Raw genomic sequence first — 9487 nt, 5'->3', positions numbered from 1 at the left:
CGTGTGCAGTTGTATGTACTCTGCCATTACTGATTCTATTCTATGTTTCTGATGAGTGAGCTTGAGGGCTGCAGTATGTCCCGTCACGTGGTTGGAGACACACCAGTGGCGGAAAGGAGAGCAGTAAGGCCTGGGTGCGCAGGGATGGACAGTCACCTCTGGGCAGTGGGAGTGGATGGTGTGCAGTAACCTGGGTGTGCAGGGTCGGGCAGACACCTCTGGGTGGTGGGAGTGGATGGTGTGCAACAGCCTGGATGCACAGGGGTGGGCAGTCACCTCTGGGCGGTGGGAGTAGATGGTGTGCAGCAGACTGGGTGCACAGGGGCAGGTAGACACCTCTGGACAGCAGGAGTGGATGGGGTGCAGCATCCTGGGTGCACAGGGGTGGGCAGATACCTCTGGGTGGCAGGCGTAGATGCGGTGCAGCAGCCTGGGTACGCAGGGGCAGGACAGCAATGAAGGTGTGTGTAGTTGTAGGTTCTCTGCCATCACTGATTGTATACTATGTATTAGCTGAGTGAGCTTGAGGGCTGCAGTATGGCCCGGCATGTGGTTGGAGACACATTGGTGGCAAAAGGTGAGCTGTGGGGGTTTTGTCCGCAGTGTCGGCACTCACTCTCCTTCTCCATCTCTTCCTTTTTCTCTCTCACACTCTTTCTCTCTTTCTTTCTCTTCCGCTCTCTCTCACTCTTTCTCTCTTTCTCTTTCTCTCCCTCCTCCTCTCTCTCACACTCTTTCTCTCTCTCTTCCTCTCGCACTTTCTCTCTTTCTCTCTCTCTTCCTCTCTCTATCTCTCTCTCTCTCTCCTTTGATGGCCGCATGATGCACAATCTTATCTTGCTTTTTGTCTTTCAGGCTGTGATTCACAGATTGTCGATGACACGCCATGGCTGTACCTACTTTTATTTTGTTGTTTTGTTTAAATAAAATGTTTTATATGTAAATCCATAGATGACTGTGATTATCATTTGTCCAACCTCACATGCATCTTGATTGTTATGATTGTGCGACATTAGCTGATTTGTTACTTTCCAGATTTCGGAAAGTTGCTGTCACATTTGTTTCTTTGGGGGTCAGGAGGATTGGCAGACAAGGGTGTGGTGGTGGGGGTGGCGGGGCACTCTTGGGTGTCCGAGCTGCATGATCGTTTGGCTCCATGGCATTTGTTGTCGTTCAGGTGTGGCTGTGGGCTGGGCTCCCTTTCATGTTGCAGGTTGTAGCCCGACTTTTTGTAGCCCGACTTTACACCAGGTCAGAGCAGGTGTAAACTTCCTGGTGCTAATGCAAATTATCGCCTGTTTTGTGTTGTCTTTGCCGATCTTGCTGATCATTGAGAATGTCGCGATGTGGTGTGTTCACTGCTTTTTGCACGGAAACGCCGACTCTGCATTTCATTAGCAATATTTGCCGGGGTCATCCGTGATGATGTTTTTTGAGGCTGCTATCGCTGCTAAACTGGTGATATGGGCTGTTTGCACCAGCTTGTGAATTGTGCATTCAATTTATCACCATTTTGGCTGCGATAAAGGGCCGGTAACTCGGCGATGTGTCCTTGAGAATATGCCCCTCAGTGATTTAAAGACCTGAGAAGTACTCAAGTGCCGCGCTGAGAGCCACGCACTTCGCGTGTTCAAACTAGGGGGCCGCGCTGAGAGCCGCGCACCCTTCGTAGTCACACTAGGGGGCCGTGCTGAGAGCCGCGCTAGGGTCGCAACTCCTAACTTATTGAAAAAAAAGAAAGCTCACTTTCATTACTTTACATTTGCCTCTGGGACCCCAATCCCTGAGGCATGCCCACATCTACAATTAAAAAAAAAAAAGTGTAGGGGGCCACGTGGCACCACTCCCAGGCCACTTCTGGCCACAGGGACCCCATCCCCCGGGGCTTGGCCTCTCTGTTGGGGACCATGGGGGGAGCACCAATGCCCCACGGTCCCGCCTGCTCCCGCCTCCTGTGGGAGACAACATTGCTTTTGGGCAAGGGTAGCTACTAAGATGCAGCTTCCCTTGTCAAAAAGCAATTCTCATTTCCTTTATTGAAGTGAGAGGAGGTTTTCCTACTCCCTCTTGAACGAAGCAAACCAGGGTTTGCTAACACAGGGTGGAAGCCATGCTCCCGCCCTTCATAGCAAGTGGCAATGTCCCGGGGATGGACACCCTGGGACATTGCAGGAGCAGGCCCTGGGGGGTGACAATCCCCTGGGCCATCAAGCACTCCAGGAGAGGAGCCGCATGGCCCCCTTCCTCTATTTTCAAAGTCCCGAGGTGGTGGTGGTCCCCGGGGCAGCGGGAGGGCCGTGTGCCCTCCCGCACCTAATTTACATAGCCTCGAGGAGGTGGCGGTATAATTATGCAATTGCCCCATGGACCTGGCCCACCGGGGGGCTCATTTAAATGAAGTGGGGAAGCCCCCGCTTCATTTAAAAAAAAAAAATTCATCCGGATTCGGGCACCCAGCGCGCATTCGGATGTTTAAAAAAAAAAAAGAAATTGGGGGGTCCTTGTGGGACCCCCTGAGCAGGCCTAGGGGGTCAGGGTATTTCTACCCTGCCCCCTTTTCTTAAGTTTTTACTTTGTTTTGCTGTTTTCTTATGACTAGGTTCTACCGAGTCACAAGATGGCTGCCAGCACTTCCTGGTTAGGAGTGTTGGCAGCCAATTAGAATGAAGCTCGTGGTTGGGATGAGTCGCAAACCCACCACGGCCATAGATATCGATATAGTGATGTCATGAGTGATGTCACTGACCATGTCATGAGTGATGTAATATGTGATGTCATCAGCAGTGGATTGCGGGCGCACAAGTTATAGTTAGCTGAACTAACTATAACGGGGGAATTTCAATGGTTTTGTATGAGTGAAATGTCCAGCTAACTATAACATGTATGAAACCTATGGTTTTTTCAAATTTCTAAGGTTTTTTAAATGCTAATTCCTAACTATAACGTGGCTGAAACCTATGTTTTTGTCAGTAAATTTCATAGGTTTTGTAAATGCCAATTCCTAACAATAACGTGGCTGAAACCTATGGTTTTTTGAGTGAATTTGCAAGGTTTTTTAAATGCTAATACCTAACTATAACATGCCTAAAACCTATGTTTTTTTCAGTGAATTTCATAGGTTTTGTAAATGCCAATTTTTAAATGTATTAATTGCTATATTTATTGTTTTATAATAATTTACTACATTTTTTAGCTATTTTATTTTTTAAATTACATTACATATTTTTAATGTAAAATAATACAAAAAATTCCAAAATGATATATATATATATTTTTTTCAATTTAATAAAATTAATTTCATTTTTTGTGTGCATTTTTTTGTAGTAAACGTAGGGTAAGCATACCGTCCTCAGACACAGCTGCGCAAGTATTATCGTACTGTAAGTGTACCCGCGCATCCACCCTCAAGGCTCTAATCCCAGATGCTCGAATAAATATTACAAGCAACTGAGAGCACAGTCCCAAGGGAAGGGGGAATTGGAGAAAATAATAAACAGAAAAGACACTCCCAAGCTGGATTCTGCTTGTGAAAGGCACTCGGATCAACCAGGATTGAGTCTCTAATAAAAAGAACATAAGAGTCTTTTATAATGACATCCTCACCAGCATTTTACTTATTGGCATATTAGTGTACCAAAAACTTTAGACCTTGTACCTTCTTGTCTGGTTTCAGGTCACCAGACTTTTTTTTTAATATGGCAAGGTGGCTCTTGTCTGCTGTTAAAGCCTAGCCTTTGGCTCCTATTGACTTTTAATATCAAACCTCTGTAACAAGCAAAGACATATCATTGGTATTAATGAAGGAATACTTTCCCCAGATATGTGGTTCTAGTTTATAACATCTGTTTTATAAGCATACTTTTTAAACAAACTTACTAACAAATATTGTTTTGTTAACTGCACCTTAGGTTTCCAGAATAATTGCTGTTTGTTTCAAAAGACTTGCAAGGGTTAAGTTCTTTCGTTTGTCACAAGCTAGCAATGTCCTTTTGTCATTTTCAACTCCTGAAGATAATTGGTATATATATCAAACTGCACCGGGTTTTAAAAAAACTCCCACGAAGTTGAATACTGAAGATTGATTGTAAATCAGGCAATTGTTAATAAGTCCGTAATTGTCCAAAAAGTAAACGGAGATGCCTCAAAGTTCTTTTAATGCGCATTGACTGTTAAAAATACAACTTTCACATACTTGTTTTCTATTAGCTGCGTGCCTGCAAAAAGAGTGAACTGTTCTGACCTTTTGTTTCCTGTCAGGAGTGGCTGCAGAGGAGGACGCAGGAAACAGGATGAAAGATTCTGCCCCTCGAGGGAAGGAAAACTCTGCCAGACCGGAACCAGTGTCTTGAATGTTGCTGCGTCGCTGTGGAAACCAAGGAGCTCGCTGGAAGAAGCAGGGAGAGTCGGAGGAGATCCTGGGATTCAAGTAAGTAGAGATGGGATAAAACGAGCGCAAGCGCGTCCTTGCCGAGGAGCCAGGCTTTTATAGGGAAGCGAGGGTGGGGTCGGTTAACTGCAGGGAAGGGAAAAAGACATTGGCCCATGTACTGAAGTCTTGCAACTGTCGATTTACTCCACGTGGACCACGTGTAACTTAGGATGAATACTGAAAACTGTTCAAGTGCTTGGAAAGTTTGTGCAGCAAAATGTTTCTGAACAAGCACTGACAGCTGCAAAGAAAATCTTTCACTGTAGCAAAGAAATGTTCCATGAAACACACACGAAGAACTGTACAAAGGTCTAGAATGCAGCAACCCCTTATGCCCACAAAAGAAACAGGCTTTCGAGTGAGAATTACTGCAACATGATTAAACAAGACTTTATGCTACAGCTCCATTATCAATAGGAAATACAATGATGGGGTGAACATAACCTATATGCACCTGGGGAGTACCCTAACACTTGCGCAGCACTAGTGTATGTCAGGCCAGCCCACTCCGCTTACGCTATCAGGAAAATGCAACAACATTACATGGCCCAGATTTCCATTGTAGTGATTTGTTAGTTCCAGGTCTAGTTGTCAGAACAGTACACACACTCCCTCATGGTTGGTGTATACCCACACCCCACCCATTTGGCACATGCGTCACAACACACGTGACCCTACCTATAAAAAAGACAGGGTGCACGTGCTCTATGCCATTTTAGAGTTGCTCCCATCCCAACCGCTGTGATGGTCCGTCCTACTGGTTTGAAAGCTTCATGTAGGCCCGAACTACTGAACAAGAAGGCCCATTTGTGGAGTCCATCGTGTGCATACCTCATTCGTCGAGTTCATCGAGTCCATACCTCATCTTTTTCCTGTCCTTGCAAGGTGAGAAATTTGCATTATTTTTGTAATTGTCTATACTGTAACCATGAGTACTGTATTGCTTCCCGTACATCATTGTGTATTTCTGTGTCGCAGGTTTCATCCTAGTTCTGTGGTGGTCCAATCACTTAATTCTCCCTTGACTTTCATATTTATTCCTGCACCGTGTGGCCGTTCCTGGCTTGTTTTTTCAAATATTATGCATGTCTGACGCTGAACTTAATGTAATGTGCTCCCTCTTAATCCTCCCGTGATTGTAATAGTTGTTGCTGCATCACGTAGTCCTCCCAGGCCTCTATTCTTATAAATCGTGCGTGCCATACCCCAAAGTTAATGTAAGTTTTCTCCCGCTCAGGAAATTGATTCTTGTGAATTTCTGTGTCGCATTTTTGTGGTGCGCCACGTGCCCTTTGCTTCCTTGCATGTAATGGTAGTGTAAGGTCTAATCCTAGTTCTGTGGTGGGCCAATCACTTAATCCTCCCTTGACTTTCATATTTATTCCTGCGCTGCGTGGCCCTTCCTGGCCTGTTTTTTGAAATATCATGCATATCTGACGCTGAACTTAATGTAATGTGCTCCCTCTTAATCCTCCCGTGATTATAATACTTGTTGCTGCGTTATGTGGCCGTCACAGACCTCTATTCTTAAAAATCGTGCGTGCCATCACCCCAAAGTTAATGTAAGTTTTCTCCTGCTCAGGAAATTGCTACCTCCACGTAATGCTAGGTATTTTCTGTCCCTCGCTTAAAATTTATGGGCGAATTGAGCTGTGAAGACGGAGTGACACTTGTTTTAGTAATTGTGTATTCACACACCTTTATAGTTATTTATTTCTTTGTAATTGAATATGAGCATGTACAATTTGTTCTTTACATCTAACATGCAATTCTCTTTGGTTTGTTTCTCTATATCTTTATTTGAAATAGAAATGGATGCCACTAAGTACCAAGAGCTTCTGGATTATGTAAGCCGTAATCTGTATCCTGATGGTTTCAGAAAAGTCCAGAAGCATGGATTGCGTAGACTGTCTAAATAATTCACAGTTGACGGTAGTATCATTTTCTGAGTATTGATTTATCATTGCAATGTGAAATTTAGAGTACTCCAATGTGTATTTTAATCTGCAAATTTATGTGATATGTATTTATACAAACATTTATTTGTTGAAAACTTGTTAAAACATCACATCTACTTTTTGCTGTGCTAATTTTCCTGTTTTTGTCATAAAATGTATTTATAAAAATTTTACTTCTTTAAATTTGAATAGAGTATATATTTGTAAATGGTAAATATCAGTGATTGAGTTTTATGTTTCCTTTATTACCTTGAGTTTGTAATACCAACAGAAAGCAAATATGAAGGCATTATAGCGGAAAAGAACATTAGAAAAGCAGAATTGCAGAAGCACACAAAGCAGAATATTGATGTTGTCCAAGAAAAGCATATAGAAAAATATAAAAAGAGAGTTTCCAAGAAATATAAGCTGTGCACCTTCAGAGAAGTAGATTTAGTGCTTCTAAAAAATTGCAGTCGAACAACGAGGAAAGGAAGGAATTTTGGAGCACAACTTTACTGTATCCTACTGTATTTCCGAAATGCAAGGAAAGCATGTAAATTTAGTCAATGGTAGCAACATGCCTTTACGTAGAACATATAATCTTGATATGTTGAGGCCTTATAAATCGAGTGTGAAAGGTAATCTTTTAAAGGGTACCTTTTTTAGGTAATGGGACATAAATTAGATGTGTGGTGTAATGATGTTCCAGTTACCTAGCCATAAATAATAGTGCTTCATCAATGTGTGTACTAAAAACCTTTTATTTTTACGTTAGTGTTCAGCAATCTCAGCAACAGTGTTGTCCTGTATATTCCTGGGCAAATAGCTCTCTTTTGCTTTTCGGGTAAATATTCATATCTGTTATGTGACTTTTCAGTGTTACAGGTGCAAAGGAATATTGAAAGTTAGTGATTATTTTAATTAATGTTTGAGAGTAGAATCGAGTAATGTTTAGAAGACTATGACAAATGTAAGATTTTTTTCAAGGGAAGTTTGTTTATTTTGAATATATATTGCATTGATATTCACGTTTTCGAATTGTTGTAAGTCTAAACTTATGTATTTGGGTTGTAATGTAAAGTTATTCATGATTGTATTTTTAACTCTGCAGGTACCTTTTGAGAAAATGGACATTGTTCTTTGCCCGACAAATACTGGCTGTCATTGGATACTTCTGGTAACTGCAAGTTTTTCACCATTTATCAGTCTGTTTTGAAAGTTATTGTTGGAAAATATGACTGGTTGTAATAGTTTAAAGTGCCTAGTTTTTTTTCAAATAACTTAAATACTAATATTTTTAAATGATTTTGTAATGTATTTAGAGTACACATCTGTACCATAAAATGTATACTCTCCATTCTAAAAATCTTATTTCTATATTGTTTTTTTATAGATTTTGAAACCTTTGACCAAGACAATAATCGTTCATGATTCACTGAGTAACAAAATTCAGACCTATCAAGAGTTTTTACTAAATTGAAGGTATTTTTCCCTAAAAAAATCTCAGTTATCTCTTTTATTTCTTATATTGCATAGCTATAAAATTGTCAATATGATTTCTCTTTATGAAATTAAAAAAGCAAAATATTTAACATAACTATTTGTATGTCTCTAAAGGGTTTTCCTACAGCAATTGAAACGTCCCGACTATGATCAATGGCAGTTAGTCGTAAAATGTAACCAAAAGCAACAGGACAGCTATAATTGTGGTGTTTTTGGCATGCTGCTAATGATACTTCCATTATGGTTTTTTAAAATCTTAATTTGTTAAAGATACATTACTTTTTCTTAATAGCTTACTTCTTTACAATACTCATAAATAGAAAAGGTGGTTTTTAGGGATGACATTTGTGAACGTCTACCGAATGTATCTATAGTGTCCGTCAGAAGCATATTGTTATTCGCAGATGATTTGTCTGACCACTGTTATGGTCCTAACGCGGTTGCTCTGAAACCTATGATTGCTTTTCAACCCCAATCCTATTGCGAATAATTGTTTTGTAAATTACAAATCAGGTTGGACATTTGTACAACATATACATTTATAACTCTCTTTTCAGGTTGCACAATGTTACAACAGTCAGCTGTCAGTTGCCCAGATTTTTATTAATGAAATATTTCTGGAGAATTATCTATTGAAAATTGCAATAGACCTAATGGAGTCATAAGGTTTGACTTTAACATTTCAATGATAAAAAGGGTGTAATACTTTAGTGATGTCAAGAAGATTGGATTATTTGGGTATTTTGTTTTGTCATATACATTTTTTTTAGAAAAAGGCATAACTTTAAATTTTAACATAGTATAGGAAGACATTTTCATTATGTTTGGGAATTTTCAATTATGTTCGTTGTCTAGCCTATACAATTCATTTGGAACAGTTGTGACTGACTCATTTCCTTCTTTTGAAAACACTTGGAAACATGTACAATATATAGCAAATTAAATTTTCAATGGTTAGCATTTCTGTTATGGTACGCTAATGTACATCTTTTTTACGTTTAGACTCTGTTGAAAAGTATTGTGGTGTCTGCAACCAAAAAGCTTCAGCAATATATACGGAAAACTTTATGGTAAGGGTCTTTTCTGAGTTGCGTCCGCCATGTTGGTTCATTGGCTATGCAGCCTTCCTAGTAATGGACTCAACACCACTTTGCCACTGACCGAGGACAGTTCACTATGTTTACTATGTAAATAAGTTTAAGTTAGCATAACAAAAAGCTATTGACCTTTATACAATGCAAATAGAGTAACAAATTAATTTTCACTTTCTTCCCAACAGGCACAATGTTTAGAATGCTGCTGAAGGGTCCACCTTGAATGTATCAAAACGAATGTAAGATCTTAGTTACTTTTTTCATGTTACAAATTTAACAAATGTATGTATTAAGAAAATAAAGATGTGATCGCATGCCAGCTATAGAATTACATGTTCTGCATACTCCAGCCATCTAGTGTTGTCTGGATTATCATAAGTAGTATTAATTTGAAGAAGTCTTTCAAGTTGCGAGTAAGGTCACTCCTCTTCTTTTTTATTCTGTGTGGGCATCGTCGCCATTGTTTCTATTCACACACAAGTTTGATAATGGAGTAAGTATGTGTAAGATATAGTTGTTAA

At 40.3% G+C, this 9487-nt stretch overlaps 1 long non-coding RNA gene across 1 annotated transcript; it reads left to right on the top strand.

Moving 5' to 3' along the window:
• Positions 1-4263: 4263 nt before the first annotated feature.
• LOC144798843 (uncharacterized) lies at positions 4264-8934 on the top strand. The gene is made up of 5 exons (XR_013603676.1): positions 4264-4426; positions 6239-6361; positions 7481-7546; positions 7763-7851; positions 8875-8934. It is a non-coding gene; the product is annotated as an uncharacterized LOC144798843 (long non-coding RNA).
• Positions 8935-9487: the final 553 nt, after the last annotated feature.

The sequence above is a fragment of the Lissotriton helveticus genome, chromosome 12 (genome assembly GCF_964261635.1).
Source record: "Lissotriton helveticus chromosome 12, aLisHel1.1, whole genome shotgun sequence".
NCBI classification, from domain to species: Eukaryota; Metazoa; Chordata; class Amphibia; order Caudata; family Salamandridae; genus Lissotriton; species Lissotriton helveticus.
The sequence above is the reverse complement of the archived record's forward strand: the minus strand, read 5'-3'. Positions and strand labels throughout refer to the sequence as shown.